The sequence below is a fragment of the Ranitomeya imitator genome, chromosome 2, assembly GCF_032444005.1.
Source record: "Ranitomeya imitator isolate aRanImi1 chromosome 2, aRanImi1.pri, whole genome shotgun sequence".
Lineage (NCBI taxonomy): Eukaryota > Metazoa > Chordata > Amphibia > Anura > Dendrobatidae > Ranitomeya > Ranitomeya imitator.
In genome coordinates this window covers 793,075,243-793,084,750 of record NC_091283.1, presented here as the reverse complement: position 1 = coordinate 793,084,750, position 9,508 = coordinate 793,075,243, and positions in this window count along the sequence as shown.

Below are 9,508 nucleotides of genomic sequence, written 5' to 3'. Positions count from 1 at the left end.
AGTCTTGAAAGCTTGCAATTTGTTACCTTTTAATGCCTAACTGAAAAGATGGTGTCAACTACTGAGGACTCTCAATTCTAAATATTTTTCTACCTTATAATGAGAAGATTGGAGGACATTTCTTGGAAATGTACAGATATGACAAAATACACACAAAGATTTTAAGGATTTCAAGCTATTACAAGAGACATTCATAAGAATGTAATCCCGCAAGGGCAGGGTCCTCGCCCCTCTGTATCAGTCTGTCATTGTTAGTTTTGTTTACTGTAAGTAATATTTGTATTTTGATGTAACCCCATCTCATGTACAGCACCATGGAATTAATGGTGCTATATAAATAAATAATAATAATAATAATAATAATAAGAAAAAACAAGAAACTAAGCAAAAACAGTTCAAGATTACCTAGTGAAAATCCAGCAAAGAGGCAACATCAAACCCAAGCAGAACCCAACGCATCCCCAAGGTAAAGGCTCCATGCCAACACATTGCTAAGATAACAAAAGACTGTATATTATGCAATAGAAAATAGAAAAGAAAGACATTTAAAATGAAACAACATGGGGATTGCACTGTAAAGGTACCTTCACACTGAACAACTTTCCAACGAGAACGACAGCGATCCATGACGTTGCAGCTTCCTGGATAGCGATCTCGTTGTGTTTGACACACAGCAGCGATCAGGATCCTGCTGTTACATCGCTGGTCGTCGCTGAAAGTCCGGAACTGGTCGTCAGGTCGGCGTGTATCGTCATGTTTGACAGCAAAAGGAACGATGCCAGCAATGGTTTTCAATGGAGCGAACAACCAGTGAGAACGATAAGTACGTCACTGGATCGCTCCTGCATCGTTCTGCTGTTGCCGGTGTTTGACGTCTCCTAGCGACCTAAACAGCGACGCTGCAGCGATCGGCATCTTTGTCTATATCGCTGCAACGTCGCTAAATGTGACGTGACCTGGAGCCTGACACATTAGTGATAACCTTCCCTGTGAATGGCAGATCTATGAGAGAGAAAGGCCATAAAACTGGCCAAGATAAAGAAACACCCAGAGATCCTATTGATAGACTTCAACAAACAAGGGAAAAAACAAATGTGCTACGTTCCCATTAGCGTTGTGTGGCGATGCGTCGGCGACGCAATGCACAACGCAGAGTTTTGTGACGCATGCGTTCATTTTTTGCATGATTTTTGGCGCAGAAAAAACTGCATCATGCAGTGTCCTCTGCGCCCTGACAGTTGCTCCACAATGACGCATGCTTCACAAAACGCAAGACAACGCATGTCCATGCGCCCCCATGTTAAATATAGGGGCGCATGACGCATGCGTCGCCGTGGCTGCGCCCGAGGCTGCGTCGCACAACGCTAATGTGAACGTAGCCTTAGGGTATGTGCACACGTCAGGATTTCTTGCAGAAATTTTCCTGACAAAAACTGGACATTTCTGCCAGAAATCCACATGCGTTTTTGATGTGTTTTTCCCAAATGCATAGAATAGCGGGAAAAACGCAGAAAATCCGCAAAATTAATGAACATGCTGCTTTTTTTACCGCAATGCGTTTTTTCGCGGAAAAAAACGCATCATATGCACAAAACATGCAAAATGCATTCTAAATGATAGGATGTATAATGTATGTGCTTTTAATGAGTTTTTATAGCGTTTTTACCGCAAAAAAAACCTGAACGTGTGCACATAGCCTTATTCTACTCAGGGCACTACCAAGCTTGGGACCAGACTCTAAGAAAATATTACAAGAACGTCAAAACGCAGGGCATTAAGAATGGCACACAAATTAGAGTACGGGATGAGGAGGACCCTGTGACTTTTAATCTACTATATAATTGTCTAAGGGTCACTTCCGTCTGTCCTTCTGTCTGTCTGTCAGGGATATTCATTGGTCGCGGCCTCTGTCTGTCATGGAAATCCAAGTCGCTGATAGGTTGCGGCAAAACAGCCACGACCAATCAGCGACGGGCACAGTCCGGAAGAAAATGGCCGCTCCTTACTCCCCGCAGTCAGTGCCCGGCGCCCGCATACTCCCCTCCAGTCACCGCTCACACAGGGTTAATGCCGGCGGTAACGGACCGCGTTATGCCGCGGGTAACGCACTCCATTGATGCTGCCTATGCGGCATCAATAGTAAAAAAAATGTAATGTTAAAAATAATAAAAAAACAAAAAACCTGCTATTCTCACCCTCCGTAGTCTGCCGAGCCGCTCGCGCCGGCCGCCATCTTCCGTTCCCGGCGATGCATTGCGAAATTACCCAGAAGACTTAGCGGTCTCGCGAGACCGCTAAGTCATCTGGGTAATTTTGCAATGCATCCTGTGAACGGAAGATGGCGGCAGCTGTGCGCGTATCGCCGGAGCTTCGCTGGATCCCAGGGGTGAGTATATAACTATTTTTTATTTTAATTATTTTTTTAACAGGGATATGGTGCCCACACTGCTGTATACTACGTGGGCTGTGTTACATACCGCGTGGCTGCTATATACTACATAGGCAGTGTTATATACTACGTGGGCAGTGTTATATACTACGTGGCTGTGCTATATATTACGTGGGCTACGTTCTATACTGCGTGCTATATACTACGTGGCCACTGCTATATACTGCGTGGCTGCTATATACTGCGTGGGCTGTGCTATATATTACGTGGCCAGTGTAATATATTACGTGGCCAGTGTTATATACTGCGTGGCCTGTGTTATATACTGCGTGGCTGCTGTGGGCTGTGTTATATAGTATGTGGCTGTGTTATATACTGCGTGGCCACTGTTATATATTGTGTGGCCTGTATTAACGCATCGGATACTCTACAATATGTATGTATATAGCAGCCACGTAGTATTTGCTATATACTACATGGCTCCTATATACTACGTGGCCTGTGCTATATACCAGTGATTTTCAACCTTTTTTGAGCCGCGGCACACTTTTTATACTTAAAAAATCCCGAGGCACACCACCAACCAAAATGGCACAAAATGGTGCGTCCAGGTTTGAGATGAAAGTCTGCAGTCATTCTATGTGACTGCAGGCTTCTGAATTCTCACAGCGCAAGCACTGCACACTTTCAGGATTCTCCCTTGCCGGTGGCCAGAGTGGACGGTCATGACAGCACAAGTATGTGATTTGGATACTTCTGGCCACATTCTAACTAGACGTATCCTGCCTCAGTCAATTCATTTTCATTGAATGAGGCCACACATGTCTAGTCAGCACGTCACCGCATGTATGTAAATCACCAACATCAGAGAATTATGATAGCAGTGCGCACTGTGAGAATTCAGAAGTCTGCAGTCACATAGTATGACTGCAGACTCATCACAACCTTGGACATCCCCTTTAATGTTCCTAACAAATAAAAATGAGAATTAGTATCACAAAAAAAACACATTTACATCCAGGTACCTGATAGATGACGTTGTTTGTGGAGTCGCCTCTTTCTTTTCATCTTCACCTTGTCCAGATGCCATGATGACTCTTCTCATCCACCGGAAGAGCTCGTTTCTGCAGACTTCCATCTTCTCCTGTCTTCTGCAGCACATCCCGACACAACACCCTTAAAGATAGCAGTGTTATTATAATGCTCCGGAATAACAATATCTGCCCTAGGCTGAGCCCCTGAGTAAATAATTGCCCCTCACTTTATTCCCAGCACATAATATGACCCTCACTGTCCCTCTTATGGTACATGCCATCCACACTACCCTCTCTCTCTTTTCCATACTTCACACTGCCTTCTCATACGGTGTCCCTCATAGAGAGCCCAGTCTCTCTACTGTGCCCCTTCATTACACTCCTCCTACTTGGCATACTGTCTCCTCCTGGCTGTTACCCTCACACTACTCAGTATCTATTATGTGTCCACTCACACTTTCATCCCCCCATACTGTCTGCACACATTTCTAATAGCCTCCTCCTGTACATCCCCCCCCTGCTAACATACCCCTTTGCTCTCTCCATATTTCCTCCTCACACATTCCCCCCTCACACATTCCCCCGACTCCCCATACTGTCCTCACACATCCCATCACCGTTGCTCCCAGTACTGTCAGCACACATTTTTCCCCTCGCTACTGTGTCCACCCCCATCTCCCCACTCACCCCCACAGAATATATCCACTCCCCTTCCGATAGAATAAATCCATCCCCTTCCACACAATAAATGCACCCCACACACTGAATAAATCCCCCCACACACTGAATAAATCCCCCCCCCACACACTGAATAAATCCCCCCCACACACTGAATAAATCCCCCCACTCACTGAATAAATCCTCCCCACACACACTGAATAAATCCCCCCACACACTGAATAAATCCCCCCCCACACACTGAATAAATCATCCCCCCACTCACTGAATAAATCCCCCCCCCCCCACACTGAATAAATCCCCCCCACAGAATAAATCACCCCACACACTGAATAAATCCCCCCACACACTGAATAAATCCCCCCACACACTGAATAAATCCCGAGCACACACTGAATAAATCCCCCCACACACTGAATAAATCCCCCCACACACTGAATAAATCCCCCCACACACTGAATAAATCCCCCACACACACTGAATAAATCCCCCCACACACTGAATAAATCCCCCCACACACTGAATAAATCCCTCCCACACACTGAATAAATCCCCCCACACACTGAATAAATCCCCCCCACACACTGAATAAATCCCCCCACACACTGAATAAATCCCTCCCACACACTGAATAAATCCCCCCACACACTGAATAAATCCCCCCCACACACTGAATAAATCCCCCCCACACTGAATAAATCCCCCCCCCACACTGAATAAATCCCCCCCACACACTGAATAAATCCCCCCACACACTGAATAAATCCCCCCCCCACACTGAATAAATCCCCCCACACACTGAATAAATCCCCCCCACACACTGAATAAATCCCCCCACACACTGAATAAATCCCCCCCCACACTGAATAAATCCCCCCCCCACACTGAATAAATCCCCCCACACACTGAATAAATCCCCCCACACTTAATAAATCCCCCCACATACTCCCCATAAACCCACCCCACGCTGAATCTTCGGTGTCTTCAGCTCCACAGCACAGGAGCACTTACCACCAAGTGTCTTCTGTCTCCTGCGCGCCGGATAGTGACGTCAGCAGCGTGATCACATGACTTGATCACGCTGCTGGCGTCGCTCTGACCCAGCGGTCAGAGCCTCAATTGTACTCGCAGCTGGTAGATGTCTGCGAGTACAATTGATCTCCGGGAGCCGGCGCGCTGCAGCTTCTCTGTGCCGGCTGTCAGCTTGACAGTCGGCACAGAGAACAGCTGACTCCCGTTCCCCGCGGCACACCCGACCATGTGTCGCGGCACACTAGTGTGCCGCGGCACACTGGTTGAAAAACACTGCTATATACTATGTGGCTGCTATATACATACAGTGGGGCAAAAAAGTATTTAGTCAGTCAGCAATAGTGCAAGTTCCACCACTTAAAAAGATGAGAGGCGTCTGTAATTTACATCATAGGTAGACCTCAACTATGGGAGACAAACTGAGAAAAAAAAATCCAGAAAATCACATTGTCTGTTTTTTTATCATTTTATTTGCATATTATGGTGGAAAATAAGTATTTGGTCAGAAACAAAATTTCATTTCAATACTTTGTAATATATCCTTTGTTGGCAATGACAGAGGTCAAACGTTTTCTGTAAGTCTTCACAAGGTTGCCACACACTGTTGTTGGTATGTTGGCCCATTCCTCCATGCAGATCTCCTCTAGAGCAGTGATGTTTTTGGCTTTTCGCTTGGCAACACGGACTTTCAACTCCCTCCAAAGGTTTTCTATAGGGTTGAGATCTGGAGACTGGCTAGGCCACTCCAGGACCTTGAAATGCTTCTTACGAAGCCACTCCTTCGTTGCCCTGGCGGTGTGCTTTGGATCATTGTCATGTTGAAAGACCCAGCCACGTTTCATCTTCAATGCCCTTGCTGATGGAAGGAGGTTTGCACTAAAAATCTCACGATACACGGCCCCATTCATTCTTTCATGTACCCGGATCAGTCGTCCTGGCCCCTTTGCAGAGAAACAGCCCCAAAGCATGATGTTTCCACCACCATGCTTTACAGTAGGTATGGTGTTTGATGGATGCAACTCAGTATTCTTTTTCCTCCAAACACGACAAGTTGTGTTTCTACCAAACAGTTCCAGTTTGGTTTCATCAGACCATAGGACATTCTCCCAAAACTCCTCTGGATCATCCAAATGCTCTCTAGCAAACTTCAGACGGGCCCGGACATGTACTGGCTTAAGCAGTGGGACATGTCTGGCACTGCAGGATCTGAGTCCATGGTGGCGTAGTGTGTTACTTATGGTAGGCCTTGTTACATTGGTCCCAGCTCTCTGCAGTTCATTCACTGGGTCCCCCCGCGTGGTTCTGGGATTTTTGCTCACCGTTCTTGTGATCATTCTGACCCCACGGGGTGGGATTTTGCGTGGAGCCCCAGATCGAGGTAGATTAGTAGTGGTCTTGTATGTCTTCCATTTTCTAATTATTGCTCCCACTGTTGATTTCTTCACTCCAAGCTGGTTGGCTATTGCAGATTCAGTCTTCCCAGCCTGGTGCAGGGCTACAATTTTGTTTCTGGTGTCCTTTGACAGCTCTTTGGTCTTCACCATAGTGGAGTTTGGAGTCAGACTGTTTGAGGGTGTGCACAGGTGTCTTTTTATACTGATAAGTTTAAACAGGTGCCATTACTACAGGTAATGAGTGGAGGAAAGAGGAGAATCTTAAAGAAGAAGTTACAGGTCTGTGAGAGCCAGAAATATTGATTGTTTGTTTCTGACCAAATACTTATTTTCCACCATAATATGCAAAAAAAATGATAAAAAAACAGACAATGTGATTTTCTGGATTTTTTTTTCTCAGTTTGTCTCCCATAGTTGAGGTCTACCTATGATGTAAATTACAGACGCCTCTCATCTTTTTAAGTGGTGGAACTTGCACTATTGCTGACTGACTAAATACTTTTTTGCCCCACTGTACATATTCTAGAATACCCGATGCTTTAGAATCGGGCCACCATCTAGTCTTTCCATAAACATTTATAAAAATTTAATTATCATGGTACAAGGAACAGAACCCAAGATGGAGGAATTTCAACAACAATTCCAGCACATTAAGGACCAAGTTGAAATGCAAACCCTGAGGCAGAGAGGAAGCCTAAAGGCCCCTTCACATTAAGCGACGCTGCAGCGATACCGACAACGATCCGGATCGCTGCAGCGTCGCTGGAGAGCTGTCACACAGACCGCTCTCCAGCGACCAATGATGCCGGTAACCAGGGTAAACATCGGGTAACTAAGCGCAGGGCCGCGCTTAGTAACCCGATGTTTACCCTGGTTACCATCCTAAAAGTAAAAAAATCAAACAGTAATAATAATAATAATAATCTTTATTTTTATATAGCGCTAACATATTCCGCAGCGCTTTACAGTTTTTCACACATTATCATCACTGTCCCCCAATGGGGCTCACAATCTAGAATCCCTATCAGTATGTCTTTGGAATGTGGGAGGAAACCGGAGTGCCCGGAGGAAACCCACGCAACATACTTACCTACCGCTGTCTGTCCCCGGCGCTCTGCTTCTCTGCACTCCTCCTGTACTGGCTGTGAGCACAGCGGCCGGAAAGCAGAGCGGTGACGTCACCGCTCTGCTTTCCGGCTGACCGACGCTCACAGCCAGTGCAGGAGGAGAGCAGAGCACAGCGCTGGAGGACAGACAGCGGTAGGTAAGTATGTAGTGTTTGTTTTTTTTACTTTTAGGATGGTAACCAGGGTAAACATCGGGTTACTAAGCGCGGCCCTGCGCTTAGTTACCCGATGTTTACCCTAGTTACCAGTGAAGACATCGCTGGATCGGTGTCACACACGCCGATCCAGCGACGAAATAAAGTTCTGGACTTTGTTCAGCGACCAACGATGGCACAGCAGGGGCCTGATCGTTGGTCGCTGTCACACATAGCGATTTCCTTAACGATATCGTTGCAACGTCACCAAAAGCAACGATATCGTTAACGATATCGTTATGTGTGAAGGTACCTTAACCACTCCTGATCAAATCACAGCAGACAGTAAGGCTACGTTCACACTAGCGTTGTGCGCCGCTGCGTCGGCGACGCGACGCACAACGCACCGAAAAACGCGTGCAAACGCAACGCTGCGTTTTTCGACGCGTGCGTCGTTTTTTGACGAAAATCGGACGCAAGAAAAATGCAACTTGTTGCGTTTTCTTGGTCCGACGCTAGCGTCAAAAAAGACGCACGTGTCGGAAAACGCAACAAGCAAAAACGCATGCGTCCCCCATGTTAAACATAGGGGCGCATGACGCGTGCGTCGCCGCTGCGTCACCCGACGCTAGCGCGACGCACACTAGCCGAACGCTAGTGTGAACGTAGCCTAACTAGCCATCCCCCAGCCCCATCTACATCACAACCTCCCCCATGGATAATATACTCAGAGACTGCCTGTCCCAACTAGAGAGTGAGTTTATTCAATTCAAAGAGGAATTTCAAAGAAGCCATGGTGAGAAAAATGCAAAAGACCAACTGAAGGAGGAATTATCAAGGCTGAAAAGAGACCAGTGTGAAAGGCAAAGGTCACTTCAAAGACTCCAGGAAGAAAATGCATACTTCAGAGAAGAAATAACACTGCTAAAATCATCAAACCTGCAACAAAAGCCAGAGAGTGCACCTCAAAATACAAGCTGTCCCCCAAAACCAAGGCCTGCACCACCCATCTCGGTGCCTGACACATCACAGACCAGCCACAGCCAGAAGGACACTACACCCAACCCCAGCAATAAAAGTACAGCCCCATCCACACAGCAAATCAGGGCAACCTACACCCCTGAACCCAACACTGCAAAGGAAAATTCTACCCTCAATCCCAGCAATGAACATACAGCCTCATCTTCACAGCAAACCAGGGCAATCAACAGCCAAGGACAAACAAAAAACAAACAGCCCAAATAAAACCCCGGGCCCTGACATCGTCCTAATAATAGACACAAACTGGAATTACCTAAGAGAGTGTTCCCGGGGGCACGGCTCACAAAAATCCGCAGTTCATCAATCGCACAAGCAGAGACGGTGATCAATAACCCATACTTCACAGATCCCACACATCTCATATTACACACTGACCCAAATGATATTCAGACAGCCACCCAAGGCCTATCAAATCTCGCAATGGCTGCCCAGCAAAAATTTCCTAGATCCAAAATAATCCTGTCGGCCCTGCTTCCAAGGAAAGACATAGACCAACAGGTATCCCAGCAAATCAACTCAGAGCTGTCCGCCAGTATTGCCTTAACACCAAACATACAACTGGCAAGACACCCTGAAGTAACGCTCCATCACCTGTACGACGACAAGCACCTCAATAAACAAGGGGTCAGCCAGAAAGCTAAAGGACATCGTTCTAAACAGACCTCCAAGACCACAATCA